Raw genomic sequence first — 18,455 nt, forward strand, 5'->3', positions numbered from 1 at the left:
AGGAAATGTTAGGTTAAACCATATGAAATTACCATTTTTGGTCATCAAAAAGGATTCAATATGATGTAATAAAGCCTAATAAAACCTTCTACTGCATTGTAATACTCCATAATATACAGTATATCTGTAATCATTGAATTTCCCCATTCTGAATAGATGTGGATACATTCTTCTCCCTTTTCTTTATTGTCAACAATTTTTTTGTAACAGAAAATACTTACTTCTCTCAAATAAATTTAATTTTCTTGAATGCTGAAAATACTTGGTAGAGACATTTTAAAAAGAAACCCAATGAACTCAAGGCCCAAAGTTGATGTTTTCAATGTCCTCAACAGTCTCTTAACTGATATTCAAGGATTCCCTTCAGCCATACATTCACACTGTAAGTATCCTAGATTTCTGGGAACTTGAAATCTCAGGAAAGGTGAGAGTCAATACAAGTAATGCTATCACCACTAATAATAATGACAGCTAGGACTTCTTGTGCCAGGCATTGTTTTAAGTGCATTGTATATAATAACTCATTTAATCCTCATAGCAGTCTAATAAAGTAGATAATATTATGATTATCCCCATTATACAGATGAGGAAGTGGAGCCAAGGAGCAGTTTAGTAACTTGTACAAAAGTCATCTAGTGAGTAAGTGCCTGAGCCAAAATTTAAACCCAAGCAATCTGGGACATGAAGCAATATTTAGCCAACAGTAAAAAAGCTCCTCAGTATAAAGATATTCTAGCATTGTTGAATTAATTCTAATATATTATGTAGTACAAAAATCATTGAAACACTACCTTCTTTAATGGAGATTGTAAAGCTTCCCTCCAGTCTAATAGCTGCTATATATGTCTATTTCAAAGAAAATGTATTCATGACACGTGTTAAAGACAGTAAGGAAGATTTTATTCAAGGAGATGGTACAGTGGAAACTTGCAGGTTTTTTTGTTTTGTTTTGTTTTTTTGGACAGGCAGAGTGGATAGTGAGAGAGAAAGGTCTTCCTTTTTGCCATTGTTTCACCCTCCAATGGCCACTGCGGCCAGCACATCTTGCCGATCTGAAGCCAGGAGCCAGGTGCTTCTCCTGGTCTCCCATGCGGGTGCAGAGCCCAAGCACCTGGGCCATAGCAGAGAGCTGGCCTGGAAGAGGGGCAACCGGGATAGAATCCGGCGCCCCAACCAGGACTAGAACCCGGTGTGCCGGCGCCACAAGGCGGAGGATTAGCCTGTTAAGCCACGGCGCCGGCTGAAACTTGCAGTTTTGAGAGATTGTACTCAACTAGGTCTCCAACAAGACAAATAGCAATGTATCCCCAAGGAACAGGACGAGGTCAAGAGAGACAAAGTACTAAGAGGAAATAGGGATAAAGGTAATTCTCACTGGATGGACTGACATGACAGGATTATAGAAGAAAGCACACCAAGATGATAAAATATTGAGTGTGGGGAATGAGAATTTGATCAGATATCAGCAGTTTCACTAAACTGCTCCAACAGTATTCTTGCTGCATTGGACTAAACAGGCAGAATCTGACTAAGGACAGAGCCCAACTTGGGACCTATTTGGAAAGAATGCTTGGAAAAGCCTGATTAAAATTTGTTAAAAGGAATCATTCACTGATTCTGTAGTTAGGATTCAGATTCTTCTCCCTGTTCTGGGCCAACCTGCATCATGCTGGTAGAGTAATGTAACTAAATCATCACTTTAACCCTGTTGCTGTCTTTCTCAAATCCCTTTCATGACTCTACATATCCACTGCAAGCAAGTTATAAATGGGTACCCACTAGGACCTGGTAGCATAGCAGAAAGCACCTCACTCGAGCTTAACATTTCTTTGAAGTCCCATGTTTTATCTTAAAAATTCACATAATACTTGCAACCCACTCCAAAATACATCTGTTTATTTTGACATAAAAATAATTTTTTAAATAGGATATCACTTAAATTATTCACTCTGCACTTCAAATTTTCAAAGAAATTGATGAGTCAAGAAATTACTTCATATTTATCCTGGGCCTTCCAGTTCCCCATGGGTACACAACATATGTTTTAGATAACTTTGTTTCATATTTAAGAACCTCAATTATCTGAGCCCAGTCCAGTCTTCCATGTTGTAACTTGATGTTTCCCTGCATTAATCCTCTAATAAATCCATCCATCCACTCATCTAAATTTTTTTTACTATATACTCACTAGGTACAAGACACTGCCTTGGAGAGATGTCTTCTCTTGTACTGTATAGCACCATGCATCTTTGCTTTTATCTTTTCTACCTACTTAGAATATCTTTTCCCCTCATTTCTATCTATTGAAGTTCTAATATTTCAAGACTAAGCTTTTCATGAATGCCCCAGTCAATACTCTAAGTTCTTAAGACTTGATGTTCATTACATAAGAAGTTAAATTTCTTAATTTTTTTTACTCTTTATTTAGTGGAAGAATTTTTATTATTCCTTATTTAATGATATTTAGTGATATTTAGAAAAATAACAAGAGCTGGTGAGGATGTGGGAAAAAAGGCACCCTAATACAGTGTCTGTGGGAATGTAAACTGATTCAACCATTGTAGAAGACAGCATGATATTCCTTGGATATGTAAAAATAAATCTACCATAAAATCCAGCTATTCCACTCCTGAGAATATACCAAAAGGAAATGAAATCAGCATATGAAAAAGTTATGTGTACCCCATATTTACAGCAGCTCAATTCACAGTAGCTAAGATATAGAATCAACCATGATGTCCATCAGTTGATGCTTGGATAAAGAAAATAAAGTACAGGCTGGTGCTATGGCCCAGTAGGTTAATTCTCTGCCTGCAGTGCCAGCATCCTATATGGGCACAAGTTTGTGTCCAGGCTGCTCCTCTTCTGATGCAGCTCTCTGCTATGGCCTGGGAAAGCAGTAGAAGATGGCCCAAGTCCTTGGACCCATGCATCCACATAGGGGACCTTGAAGAAAATTCTGGCTCCTGGCTTTGAATTGGCTCAGTTCTGACCGTTGCGGCCACTTGGAGAATGAATCAGTGGAGGGAAGACCTTTCTCTCTGTATCTCTCTCTCACTGTCTATAACTCTACCTCTCAAATAAATAAATACAATCTTTAGAAGAAAAAGAAAATAGAGTATATATTTATAATGGAATATTACTCAGCCATAAGAATGAAATTCCTGTCTTTTGAACAAAATGGATGGAAATGGAGACCAATATGCTCAGTGAAATAAGCCAGAACCCAACAGATAAATATCATGTTTTCTCTGATTTGTGGTAGCTAGTATACAGAGCACATAAATAAGTATTTAGTGTATATGAGTGAAATTAACATCTTGGAATTTATTATTGTTTAAGCCTTTGTCCACATTCTTGCAGAACAGTGGTCTTTCTACTTTTTACTTTTTTTTTCCACATCCTCACCAGCTCTTGTTATTTTTCAGTTTTTGTGTGATAGCCATTCTAACTGGAGTGAAATAATCTCATCTGGCTTTCATTTGCATTTCCCTGATGGCTACTGATCCTGAACATTATTGTTTCATGTGTCTGTTGGCCATTTGCAATTCATCCTTTAAAAAAATGTCTGTTCATTTCTTTCGCCCATTTCTTAACTAGACTGTTTTATTGTTGTTGAGTTTATGGAGCCCCTTATGTAGTTTGGATGTTAATCCTTTATCAGTTGTAAATATTTTCTCCCATTCTGTCAGTTGCCTCTTGACTTTTGAGAGTTTCCTTTGATTGGAGAATTTTCTTAGATTACTGTAATCCCATTTCTATACTTTTATTGTTTGCACTTCTGAGGTCTTATCCAAGAAATCTTTGCCTATGTCAATGTCTTGCAGTGTTTCCCCTATGTTTTCCTCTAAATATTTGATTGTTTCAGGTCTCTCTGATGTTTCTTGATTTTTTCCTGGCTGCTCTGTGCATTGATGTAAGATGGTTCAGACACCTACCATCATTATGTCAAAGCCTATGTTTCTCTTTAGATCTAATAATTTTTGCTTTATAAAATTGGGTGTGCTGGAATTGCGTATACCTTTCAATCTATATCTTCTTGTTAAATTATTCCTTTGATCATTATATAGTAATCTTTGTCTTTTTTTTTGCAGTTTTTTAAAGTCTATTTTGTCTGATATAAATATGGCTATTCATGCTTGATTTGGTGTCCATTTACATGAAATAATCTTTTTCTATCCTCTCATATTTACTCTGTATGGGTCCTTGCTGATGGTGTGCGTTTTCCTTCTGGCAGCATATAATCACATCTCACTTTTTTTCATCCATTCAATCTATATCTTTTAAATGGGGAATTTAATACATTTACATTCAAGAATATTATTGATATGTGAATCTCCTGCTATTGTGTTAACTTTCTTTTGTGTGGTTTGAATATGCTTTTTTCTTTTCTTCTTCATGTTTATAGTTGTAATTTGGTGGATTTCTGTATTATCCATGTTTGATTCTTCGCTGTTTCACTTCTGTGCTTGTGCTCTCTTTGTTTCCTGATTTATTTTGTGTTATTTTTAATTTTAATTTATATATGTTTCATGTATTTCATATATTCAAAATTAGGAACATACTGATACTTTCCCACCCACCCTCCCTCCCACCTGAGCTCCAACCCTTCTTCCTCCTTCCTGTCACATTCCCAGTCTTAATTTTTACAAAGATCTGCTTTTAGTTTTACATCTAGTTAACTCTACACTAAGTAAAAGAGTACAACAAATAGTGGGAAGAAAAAAAAAAGACACCATTCCTCAACAGAAGAGACAAGGGATGTGAACAATCATCAAATCTCAAAATGTCAGGCCGGTGCCGTGGCTCAACAGGCTAATCCTCCTCCTTGCAGCACCGGCACACCAGGTTCTAGTCCCGGTCGGGGCTCCGGATTCTGTCCCGGTTGCCCCTCTTCCAGGCCAGCTCTCTGCTGTGGCCAGGGAGTGCAGAGGAGGATGGCCCAAGTGCTTGGGCCCTGCACCCCATGGGAGACCAGGAGAAGCACCTGGCTCCTGCCATCGGATCAGCGTGGTGCGCTGGCCGCAGCGCGCCAGCCACAGTGGCCATTGGAGGGTGAACCAACGGCAAAAGGAAGACCCTTCTCTCTTTCTCTCTCTCTCACTGTCCACTCTGCCTGTCTAAAAAAAATAAAAAATAAAAAAAAATGTCCATTTCACTCCTAAACATTACATTTTAGGTACTCTATTAGTTACCTTAGATCTGGGAAAACATATGATATCTGTCTTTTTTGAGACCAGTTTACTTCACTAAGTATAATTATTTCTGCATTTGTCTTATTACAAAAGACCAGATTTTTTTTATAGCTGAGTAGTACATGATAGTGTATATATACCATAATTTCTTTATCCAGTCAACATTAAAGGACATCTGGGTTGATTCCATTTCTTAGTATTATGAATTGTGCTGCAATGAATATAGGGGTACAGAAACTCTTTCAGATGATGATTTCTCTTAGTTTGGGTAAATTCCCAGTAGTTGGATATCTGGATCACATGGTAGGTCCATATTCAGATTTCTGAGGTATCTCCATTCCATCTTCCACAGTGGCTGCACCAGTCTTCATTCCCACCAACAGCAGATTAGGGTACCAGTTTCCCCACATCCTTGGCAGCATTTGTTGTTTGTTGGTTTCTATATGAAAGCCATTCTAACTGGGGTGAGGTGAAACTCACTGTGATTTTTGATTTGCATTTCCCTGATGGCTAGTGATCTTGAACATTTTTTCAAATGTCTGTTGGCCATTTGAATTTCCTCTCTTGAAAAATGCCTGTTCAAGTCTTTTGCCCATTTCTTAACTGGATCATTTGTTGTTGTTTCCTGAGCTCTTTATAGATTCTGAATGTTATCCCTTTATCAGTAGCGTACTTTGCAAATATTTTCTCCCATTCTCTCAGTTGCCTCTTCACTTTGCTGAGTTTTTGTTTTATAATGCAGGAGCTTCTCATCTGATGTAATCCCATTTGTCAATTTTGTCTTTGATTGGCTGTGCATCTGAGGTCTTTTCCAAGAAGTCTTTGACTATGCTAATGTCTTACAGAGTTTTTCCAATGTTCTATAGTAATTTGATGGTATCAGTTGTAGAATTAGGTCTTTAATCCATTTTGAGTGAATTTGTGTGTAAGGTGTAAGGTATGGGTCTAGTTTCATATTTCTGCATGTAGAGAGCTAGTTTTACCAGCACCATTTGTTAAAGAAACTATCCTTGCTCTGGGATTGGTTTTAGCTCCTTTGTTAAAAATAAGTTGGTTGTAGATGCTTGGATTGATTTCTGAAGTTTCTGTTCTGTTCCATTGGTTTATGTGTCTGTGTTTTTTGGCCAGTACCAGGCTGTTTTAATTATAACTGCCCTGTAGTATGTCTTGAAATCAGGTATTGTGATGCCTCCGGCTTTGTGTTTGTTGTATGAGATTGCCTTAGCTACTGAGGGTCTCTTATGTTTCCGTATGAATTTTAGCATTGTTTTTTCTAGATCTGCAAAGAATGTCATTGGTATTTTGATTAGGATCACACTGAGTCTGTAAATTGCTTTTGGTAGTATGGACATTTTGATGATGTTGGTTCTTCCGATCTATGAAGATTGAAGACTTTTCCATTTTTTTAATGTCTTCTGTTTATTTAATATTTTGTAATTTTCATTGTGGAGGTCTTTGACATCCTTGGGGAAGTTTTCTATAATTATTTCACTAAAGATGCCTTCTAGTCCATTCTCTTTCCATGCCCTGGGGAGCTCCAAAGAATCGTATGTTGAGGCCAGCGCCACGGCTCACTAGGTCAACGGAAAGAAGACCTTTCTCTCTGTCTCTCTCTCACTGTCTAACTCTGCCTGTCAAAAAAAAAAAAAGAATCATATGTTGAGTCATTCGATAGTATCCCTTTAATCTCCAACACTGCTTTTAAGTTTTCTAATATTGGTTGTTTTTTTTTCTAGGTCTGACGGAAATATTTCCAAAGACTTGTCTTCTATCTCAAATATTATTTCCTTTGCCTTGTCAAGGCTGCTGTAAGGCATTCCACCACAATTTTTATTTGACCTATTAAATTCTTCATTTCTGGTATTTCATTTTGATTTCTCTTTACAATCTCAATTTCATGGGAAAAAATTTCATTTATGTTATGTTTATTTCTTTAGTTCATGGATTTGCTTTTGACTGCATTTGAGTAATCCTGTGAATAATTTTTTGAATTCTATTTCCAGCATTTTCTCAGTCTCTTCATCTTCACATTCTAATATGGAAATGTTGTGTTCCTTTGAATGGGTCATGGTGTCTCCCTTATTCTTGTTTCTTGAATTTTTGTGTTTCTTTTTGGGTATTGGTAGAATTGATTTTTTTTCTGATGGCTTTTATCTTTGAGCTTTGCCTCTGTGGCTTAGTGGAATTTCTGCACTTTCAGTGAATACCAATAGGTACGTAGTGGGTGTGACCAGGGAACTCTGGTCAGAGCTCCAGGGTGGGACAAGTATCCAGAGTAACACCCAAGTTGGGCTTGGTAAATCTCCTCTTGTTAACAGAAAGGGGGAATGCTCACCTCTGTTGGTATAATCACCTCAGCTCCTCTCCACACTGAGCAACACCAGGTGTTAGCCCCCAGTGTGTTCTGTGCCACTGTATGGACCGTGCAAATTATCTGCACGGTCCTCACTGTGAGCGCAGTTCCCACTGCAGTGACCTGCCCTAAGCAAGCAAAGAGCTCTGAGAGTGATTGCCCAGAGACCCAACCACAGCCTACACCTTCTCATGTAACCACTGAATCCCCACAGTCTCAGTGTATAGGGCTCCCACAGCTGCTGAGTGCTGAGGTTTGGCTCTGACCTACCATTCTGACTAGTCAACAGAGAGGCAGATGCTCCCCAAGCCAGCTCCACCTAGCATCTTGATCCTGGGAGGCTGGGGGCCCAGACACCTCCCAGCCGGGCTCAAAATCAGAAGGGATTGCAGATTTTTCCCTCTGCTGGCCAAATGTTGCTCTCCCTGCCCTGCTGCCAGTACTGCCAAGGAGGCGTCCTTTCTCAGCCAGTTGCTGTGCACAAGCATGGAGTTTTCCACAGTTCCCACCCAAACCCAAAAAAGCACCCGCCCTTTCTCAGCCAGGTAGTGGGTGCTGTTATGGGGAAGCTGGGGAGAGATACACAGCCAGAAGCCAGGAGCCAGGAGCTTCCTCCTGGTCTCCCATGTGGGTGCAGGGGCCAAGGACCTGGGCCATCTTCTGCTGCTTTCCCAGGCCATAGCAGAGAGCTGGATCAGAAGTTGAGCAGCCGGGTTTCGAACCGGCACCCATATGGGATGCCGGCACTTTAGGCCAGGGCGTTAACCTACTATACCACAGCGCTGGCCCATTGTCAGTCTTTTTCTTTGAGGCCTGTTACTAGAAAGCTAACTGTATTCCTTTGAAAGTTTAATGTTTCTGTGCATTTTCATATCTTATATCTCTGTATGAGATTTGCACATTTGGCAGATCAGATTTCTCTACCAGTTTTATAAGGTAACTTTCATAGAGAAGACTTCCTTCTAAAGATGTGTTTTAAGATGTTAGTTTAGTGGACTCTGTTGGTTTTGGTTCTACTCAGACACTGCTGTGTAATCTTTTCTTTATTTATAATCCATGACTTTGGTCATGGTGTGCAGCTGTGGTGTTTGAGAGTCTGTCAATCTCCAAGGGCCGTGCCAGAGTATAGGCACTCAAGCTCAGGTGGATGTAGTACCCACAGCAATAGGAGTGGGACACTCACTGTGTGGGCATCCCATCAGAGTAATAGAAGCACAGTGTACCACTGCTGGAGATCCACTGTTGGTGTGGTCCGCCAAAGGCAATCCCAGCAGTGCCAGTATCGAGCAAGCACTCTCAGCAGTGGTGGATCCACACTCGTAGATCCAGCTGTGGCACAGATTGACAGGCAACTGGCTGTGGTGACAGTGGCAGCAGCAAGCACATGGGAATAGGTCCCAGTTCTCAGAGGAAATGTCTTGATCTTTCAAGTTTCAGAGTGACAGCTACCACCAAGCTGAACAGTGTCCCCTGTATCACAAGACACTGCATGGGCATGGCTGATAGTTACAGTTGTGCTGTGTTATGGTTTGAATAGGGTGTGGCTCCTGAATCAAGCAGACAGTCACAAGTTGATGGTCCAAAAAGGGTAGAAACTTAATCTAGTTATGATGTCCAGGAAGAGGGCCAAGCTGGAGATCCTTAAGTTATTGGGGAGCCCTCACAAGAAGACTGGATATAAAAACCGAATTGGGCCCAGCTGCTCTCTTTGCTCCTTCATTCAGTATGTGATCGTTCCTCCACTCCATCTTTGCCATCTTCTGGCCTCACTAGATGGCCAAACCAGTGGGGCCTGCCTAAGGACTGTCAACCTCCAAAATTGTGCGCCAAAATAAACCTTTCTTAAGTAGCTTAGGGATTTATTTATAGTGGCAAAGGCTGACTAATACCCACTGCTAAGTCTACTTGGGTTTGTAAGTCTGCAGCTTCCTGTGCTTGTGTACTGGAATGTCTGTGGAGACCAGGAATGGGAATATGCAATGGTTTCTGTCCTCTATAGCAACATTAATTCCTACAGTGTTCATTCTCAACATGGCACCAAGCTGCAGCAGCCTGGCCTCTTGAAATGCAGCTATTCACCATCACTTTGGTTTTTCTTTATAGAAGAGAAAGTGAACAGAATTGGGCTATCTTGGAATCTGCTAAGTTAATTGGTTTTAATGGATTAGAACTTAAACATTTTCTTGACTAACAATCTGTACTATTTTTGATTGGCATTGAAATTTTTCTAGTGACCCTGACATTATAACTTGTTTTTAATTAAATAATATCCTTATTTCATTATTTTCTTTCCTTGAAAAGTATGCCTTTATAGCTCGGGGTTTTTTCCCTTTTTCATTAGATATTGTTCATCATGAGAAAAATTATGCCATCATGCTTATGATGAATTTCACTTTATTATATTCATGACAGTTAAGAGTAAGTCCAAAAATCAACCTCACTACCTCATTTTCTATCATTTACGCAATGAATCATAATCTGGAGATAAGACGAAGGACCTACCAATGGAACCAATGCTGTAAAACAACATATATTTCAATTGCATACATTCAGCTTCTGAGAAATGAAGCAAAAATTGAACCAGAAAGAAAAGAATTGCCAGTCAGATTAATCCTATAGATATGAGGAGAATGATCTATTTAAGAAAACCATTGCCTTTTTTAAAGTCTGTGAGCTCAATTGGAACATCCATTTACTTTCTATTTTTTCTTCTGACTAAAAAGAATTTTATTTGAAAGTTTATAAAATTACCTTCTGTATGTGCTAGGTCTCCTTTTTCAGTTTCCCTACAATTTATTTATAAATTTTAAAAAGTGTACCTCCCAAGAATTTACTAATTAACCCTGATATCATTCATTTGAGAGTAATTAGTATTCACTGTATATATTTTTTAAATGTTTCAGACAGGTCTGTGGAACATTAATATCAAAGGATATAATAGGAGGGATCAACATGGTGGTTAAGCAGGTTAAGCCACCACTTGGGATACCCATTTGCCAGTTGAGTCCTAGCTACTCCCTCCTTCCCATTCAGCTTCCTGCTAATGTTCCTGGGAAGCTGTTCATGGTTATCCAAGTACTTAGGTTCCTGCCACTCTCATCAAAATCCCAAACTGAGTTCCTGGATCCTTGCTTTGGCCTGCCCCAGCCTTGGAGGTTGCTGGCATTTGGAGGGTAAACCAAAAGATGGAAGATTCTCTCTCTCTCTCCCTCTCTCTCTCTCTCTCTCTCTCTCTTAGTCACTCTGCCTTTCAAATAAATAAACAGATAAATCTTCTTTTAAAAAAGAGTAAAATAGAGATTTTGGGGGGGTGCTAGCTTAACATTTTATATTTTATGGATAAGGAAACCAAAAGAGCTGCTGTCAGATGCATAACCTACAATGATTTGAACACTCATGCATTCTTATATTTGTATAGAAAAATATATATTTATAAATAATACCAACTTTTTAATGGAGTACTTTGATATTTATAAAAATTACTTATAGCTTGCCTTGTGAAAAAAAATGGGATTATTTTTTAAAAATTATGATGATAACATTTTATACTGCTTTAAGTTTACCAGATGTTTTTATATTCATTATATCAGTTGATATAGAAACATTGCAGATAATTCCTATAAGGTAGATAGTAGTTAAGACTCCTTTGATTTCAGAGAAGAACATTCTCCTACCCCCACTTCCCTCTGTCTCCTTCCTGCTACACACACACACATACACACTCAGAGATATACTGTTTTGTGCCAAAACAGGATGCAGGTCCGTTCAAAAAGACTAACTTGAGGCTCCTATGTCTTTCCCTCTGGATTGATGCCATTATCGTTTCCACACTTGGTGTCCCTGATTGTTTTGAGGATCACTGGCTATGGTTTTGTTGAGTGCTCATCCCTAGATGAGGAGTGAAGGATAATATTGATCTTGGCAGTTAGGTCCATGTCTGGAGCTGAGGTGAGCTGTCTAAATGAAAATCTGTATGCAATTACCAGAAGCAGCAGGAAAGAATGGTGAGGAGGCAAAGCAAGGATTGTCATCTCCATTTTGCTGATGAGAGAATGGATACTCAGAGAAGCTGAATGACCTACCCAAACCCAGATCTTCTTACTAGAAATCCTATCCCAGGCTGCCTTATAAGGAAAGAGAAGCAGCAATGCATAAGGAAAGGGAGGTGATTCCATGTAGGATATGCATTGCCAATCTGTATTTGGAAGTGAGTTGCTTTCAGGAACCCAAGTATGCAGACCATCATCCACTACCTCCCAGGCACATTAGCAGGAAGCTGGAGTGGAATTACAGAATAGCCAGGACTCAAACCAGCAATCCAATATGGGGTATGAGTGTCCAAAGCAGTAAGTTAACCCTGCTACACCACAGTGCCTACCTTTCAAGTATTTTTGTTCTGTGGTTGATTGAATCCAACAACATGAAACCCCTAGATACAGAAGGATGACTGAACTGGGTACCACTAGTCCTTAAGTCTTTTGGAAAATGTGTGGTTCAGATACAATTGCTTCCTGACTTTTTCCACTGCTAGTTTAGGATCCACCTTGCATTGTCTTCCATGTCAGTTAGCAGTCGTCCTGCTTTCTGACTTCAAAGTTTTGGTTACTCAAATGCATCTCATTTTCCTTTTCCTTGTTTGTTTATACTTTCTTTATGAAATATTATTTTGATGTGATTTTGGAAGGAGATGAAGTTAAATAGTTGTGTTTAATCTATTATCTTTAACAAGATTTAGTGCTGTTATTATCTCACATGTAGTTTCTTCTTTTAAACATTTGTTAGAGTTGAGTTAAATACCTTAAAAAGGATAATTTATATTTGGGAAAAAAAAACAGGAAATTACCATATCCAACCCCTACACTCAATCTCAGGGTAAGAGTTAGAGCTGTTTCTGTTTATGTATCATATAATTTGTATTTAAGTGCTTTTATTATGACTCAGACCTGCTTCCTGTGCAGCCTGAGGAGATGTATATTACTCCTCAAACCTGGGAGCAATAACTAGAATTCATTTATTACAGAACTCAGACTCTTGTAGTCAGAATGTTTAAGATGATCCAATTTTCCAAATCAAAAAATAAGTAACATAATTTAAACTTTGAGAAACTAGGTATGCCAGCAACGTGCAATATACATTTTATTATCTCACATAAAATATACACAAAATAATTTTTACTTCTATGTCTTATGGATAAAAACTTGGAGACTTCCTCAAATTTATATAGCTTAGTAGAGACAAAGGTAGAATTTGAACTCAGGATTCACTTCTCGACAGCTAATACTCTTTGGAGGTAAGACTGTATAAGAAAAGCCAGAATGTTTAGTTTCTATATATGATGATGCAGTGAAGATTTCCAAAACTTGGAGAGAAGTCAGAGAAAAATTACTATCAGAAAATTGTATCATTACATCATTTAAATATCTCCACACACCCATTGTAACATCCCTACAAACTGCCCATGTAAATTCAAGTGTGTAAAACATCATTTACTTATATGTAAAATTGACTTGTCTCACCAACCTCTCTTCCTGGCACCCCAGCCACTGTTTCCACAGATAAAAGAAAACATTATTATGCCCATTTCAAGTTACTTGTTCATTCCTGAGTTAAAAATTGAGTAAATTTAAGCTTCAAACTAGGATTCTACCCCTTTTACTTTTTCTTTTTCCTTCTACTCTTCCTCGAATCCCAAGACTCACCCTGTCAGACATTAATGGCTGAATACGAGTTTACACACTCTTCTCTCTCCTTGTTGGCCCCTGATGAATTACTGCTTGCCCACGGCCTTTCAGTATCATATGCTAGCATCTCTGTAAGTATAGTTCCTCTTTCCTGACCTCTGAACTTCATATCCTGGGTCTATTGTCATGGTTTTTCCATGCTGTCCAGTTGCAAAGACTTAACATTCCTCACCCCTTTTCTTCAAACCCATCTCCTTTACATCTTCTAGTGCAGTCTTAGTCATTTTGGCACCCTTCCCAGGACAAAGGCTTCAGTAACTTTTCATATGCTCTGCCACAATATACTGGAATGCTTGATCCAGAGAAATTTCTAGACAAACCCTCCCAGGTACTTCCTCAGCCACTGTCTTTGGTACCTTATAATTTGGATACTTCATTTACAGCCCTTTCAGCTTTTTGTTACCTAGTGACCAGTATTATTCCTTTGCATGAGAAAAAAATCTGTTATTTCCTCTTACATTCTTATGTACTTTTTCCCTTAAGATTTAATTGTTTATTTATTTGAAAGAGTTACAGTGAGAGAGGGAGAGACAAAGAGAGAGAGCAAGGAGGTAGATTGTTGTCCATCTGCTGGTTCACTCCCCAAACGTCCACACTGACCAGGGCTGGGACAGGAGCTTCATCAAGGTCTCCCACATGGTTGCAAGATCCTAAGCACTTGGGCCATTTCCCACTGCTTTCCCAAGTACATTTGCAGGGAGCTGGATCAGAAGTGAAATAGCCAGGGCTCAAACCAGCACCTCTATGGGATAGCAGCTTAACCCACTGTACTGCAGCACCGGCCCCAAACTTTATATACATATACATGGTACAAACTTTATATAAATGAGTAATGGGTTATATTGTTTTATCTTCTTGTCTATTCTGGTTTTTTTTTTTAATCATATAAGCATTATATAATGAAGCTTTTTAAATAAGGCTGCTCTATACATACTGATATGGACAATTGCCTTGAAGAAAACAAGGTATAGAACACTGTGCACAGCCTGTTCCATTTCTGGAAATATATGTGTAGATATGGCAGTGCATTGAACATCTCTGGAAGGACACATGAAGCTGGTAACAGGGGTTGCCTCCAGGGAAAGAAAACAAATGGCTGGGGGACAAGACAGAAAGAGATTTTTCACTGCCTGTTTATGTCTTTCAAATTCTGTATCACATAAATAACCTATTTACAAAATAAATACAAGATAATTATAAAGCCTTTATAATTTGGCTTCTTGAATCCTACTAGGCTCCAGATTACCTGATTCTTAGCCACAGACAGAAAGTAGCTCTGTTAGCAAAGCCGTCTTTTTTCCTTTCTCTGCTTCCTGAGCTGCCAGTCTTTCTTGTAGGTCTTTACTGAAGGCAGAATAAAGCAGCCAACCTGCTCCAACATTCGGAATTTTTCCCTTCTATTAGAAAGGAAAATGTTTCAGTAGGCAGATGGTCTGCGTCTCAAAATATAACAGATGATAGTGTAGCTGTTTTGTTAACTTGCCAGACTGAGATAACAGAGATAGCAGGGTCCTCTCTACCCTCACCTGACCCCTTTGGCCAAGCCAAGTATATATTTTTGGGTCTGTTACTTGCAAGAATTTTTTGTTTGCAGGCTTATCACACTGAGTAGGTCTTTAAAAAATAGTGATGACTGCAAATGCATGCACATTTATAATAATTTTATCAGGAGGAATTAGCCACTTAAGATGGCTTTAAATGGGCTACTGATGAAGATTCTTGAAGTCCGTGTTTAAAATTTTCTAGTTGTCCAGTAATATAGCTACAGTTTTTATTTCCTGTTTCAGGATCCAGTCAAAGTTCATACATTGCATTTGGTTGCCATAATCGATTTAATCCCCTTTGATATATAAAAAAAAGTTGTACTCTCTTTGCTTCTTGGCATTTACATGGTTTTTAAATTTTATTGATGTGTTTAAGAGACAGCAAGAGAGACACAGATATACAGAGCAAACTTCTATCCACTGGTTCACTCCCTAATGCCCACAATGGCTGGGCTGGGCCACAGAAGGAGCCAAGAGCCAGAATCATGATCCAGGTCTACCACGTAAGGGGCAGGAGCCCAGTAACTGGGGCCATCACTGCTCGCCCCCAGGATCTACATTGGCAGGAATCTAGAGTCAGGAGGTGGAACCAGGAATCAAACCCTGGCACTGTGATGTGGGACACAGGCTTAACTTCCAGGCTAAATACCTGTTTAAGTCATTGACCAAATTGCTAGCAAAAATGGCCCTTTTTTAGAATTTTTCTGAATTTTTTAGTTATTAAATTCAGGTTAAACATTTTTGGCAAGAATATTGCATTGATTATGCCTTACTTTTTCAAAGTATCATATCAAAGGTAAGAGGCAATTCTTAACACACTAAACAAGCTATGGCTTGATGGAAGGTCCAATCTGAGTTTGCAGTTCTCCTTGCTTTAACTGTGTACTAATGAGGCAATTGCTATGTGATTTGGTTTTTAAGATGTACTTGATATTAGTAAACAATGGTCCCTTTTCAGTTGATCAGTTTCTTTAAGTTTGTTTTTAACAACTTGGAGAGCTGAGGGCCAGTAATGATATCTACCTCCCAGGACTAAAGTAAGGATTACTGAAGATGTTAACAGATGTAAAACCTGACTGATAGGGCTGGCGCCTTGGCTCACTTGGCTGATCCTCCACCTGCGGCGCTGGCACCCCAGGTTCTAGTTCCAGCTGGGGCACTGGGTACTAGTCCCGGTTTTCCTCTTCCAGGCCAGCTCTTTGCTGTGGCCCAGGAGGGCAGTAGAGGATGGCCCAAGTGCTTGGGTCCCTGCACCCGCATGGGAGACCAGGAGGAAGCACCTGGCTCCTGGCTTCGGATTCGGGCAGTGCAGGCCGTAACAGCCATTGGGGAGTGAACCAACAGAAGGAAGACCTTTCTCCCTGTCTGTCTCTCACTGTCTATAACTCTCTGTCTGTCTGTCTGTCTCTCACTGTCTAACTCTGCCTGTCAAAAAATAATTTTTTTTAAAATTCTGACTGATGGTAATATGCTCTGTGAGGAGGCTCTATTAATATAACTAACCCAGGGCTTGCATTATGGCATAGCAGATTAAGCCTCCACCTGCGACACTGGCATCCAATATGGGTGCTGGTTCGAGACCTGGCTGCTCCACTTCTGATCCAGCTCCCTGCTAATTTTTCTGGGAAAACAGTGGAAAATGGCCCAAGTTCTTGGGCCCCTACACCCAACTCCAGACTCCTAGCTTTGGCCTCACACAGCCTTAACCATTGTGGCCATTTGAGGAGTGAACCAGAAGATGGAAGATCTCTCTTTCTCTCTCTCTCTCTCTCTCTCTCTCTCTCTCTCTCTCTCTCTCTGTATCTCCTCCACTTTATGTAACTCTGACTTTCAAGTAAGTACAAATAAATAAAATCTTTAATATATACATATATATATATGTAAAATTAACCCCATCCAGGTATTTGTTTAAAAAAATAAAAAGACATATAGATAGCATTTATATTGTGCCAGGTATAGTAAGTGCTTTAAGAGTATAAATCTTTATTAAAGCCCTACTCATTAAGTATTGTTATCTCCATTTACAAATAAGGAAACTGACACCCAGAGAAGATAAATATCTTTCCCAGAGTCATACAGCAAGTGGCAATATTTCCTACTATTTATCTGTGAGACCCCACTTAAAAGCAGGCAGCCTGCATAGCTGCAATCTGTACTTGAAGATGACTTTCGTTCAGTTTCTCCTTCCTAGATAGTTACTTTCCCCTATTACTACCATGTAGGTGTGTGACTGTGTGTGTAGTATGTTTCAGTGCATAAGTTTATCAGACTATTTAATGGAGTTATTGTTCTTACTGCCTTATTTCTTTTCAACATATAAAATTTTCCTTACTCCTTTTGATTTTAGGAACAAATTCAGAAGACCTAGACTTAAGCTTACTATGTCACTATTCCCTGTAAGCCACACTGTTATCATCTAAACCAGGGGAGGGGAACCTTTTTACGGCCAAGGGTCATTTGGATATTTATAACATCATACATGACCATACAAAATTATCAATTTAAATGTCAGTTTGCTGTAGGTTTAATGAATTTCAGGTCCTGCCTGCAGCTGCCCTGGAAGGGCCAGACCAAATGATTTTGCTTATTCAGCCCACAGGCCAGACATTCCCCAGGCCTGAACAATGAGAATGCTAACACCTATGCTATAGTACTGTGTGAATATTAATTTAGGCGGTATTACAAGTCATAAAGGCCATATAAAAATATTTTGTATATATTTCATACTGCATTGAAATTGGTAATTATTCTTTGGTGGTTTCTTCACTTTAACATAAAAGGTTTGGAGTTTTGTGGTTTTTGGTTGTTGCTGGTACTCATGGTGTTAAGACTTGGAACTAGATAAGCTTTTTTTTTTTAAGATTTATTTTTGAAAGGCAGCATGACAGAAAGAAGGAAAAAGAGAGAGAGATCCTCCATTCGCTGATCCACTCCCCAAATGGCCCCAAAGACTGGGCTGGGCCAGGTCAAAGCAAGGAGCCAGGAGCTTCTTCTAGCTCTCCCACATAGGTGCAGGGACCCAAGGACCTGGGCCATCCCCAGCTTTTTTCCCAGGAACATCAGCAAAGAGCTGGAACAGAAGTGGAGCAACCAGGACTCGAACCGGTGCCCATAGGGGATGCTGGCACTGTAGGCCATGTCATTGACCTGCTGTGCCACCCTAGATAAACATTTTTTTAAATTGAGCTATAGTAGAGTAGCTTTGAAGTTAGGCTATTTGAGATCAAATCTCAAAGCCTCAATTGCCCCATTTAAAAGTGGGAATAGAAATGGCTACTTTATATCATGGTTGCGATCACCATTGCATCTTTATGCTTCACATGGTGCCTGACACAGAGTTCATGACTATTCATTAAACATTTTTGAATACTGAATGAAAAGGATTGGGCATATTAAATGAGATACAGAGGCACACTGCCAGGTCATAGATATACCAAAATTACATTACTATGTTCATTGACAAAATGTTAAATTATTATATTTCTGCACATATTAACAAACATTTGAAAATAAACAGCATAGTAATTTTTCTTTACTATTTATATTAATTAACAATAGTATTCTTAAGGATGAAGTTACTTATACCATGATTAGCTCTTTATTGATGTGTGGAAATGCAAAA

The 18,455-nt window shown here is 39.1% G+C and overlaps 1 protein-coding gene across 5 annotated transcripts in view; it reads left to right on the plus strand.

Moving 5' to 3' along the window:
* Positions 1-18,455, plus strand: part of MBD5 (methyl-CpG binding domain protein 5) — a 264,810-nt gene that overhangs the window by 73,579 nt on the left and 172,776 nt on the right. The window lies entirely within an intron of this gene.

Source organism: Lepus europaeus, chromosome 1 (genome assembly GCF_033115175.1).
Source record: "Lepus europaeus isolate LE1 chromosome 1, mLepTim1.pri, whole genome shotgun sequence".
In the NCBI taxonomy this organism is placed as follows: domain Eukaryota; kingdom Metazoa; phylum Chordata; class Mammalia; order Lagomorpha; family Leporidae; genus Lepus; species Lepus europaeus.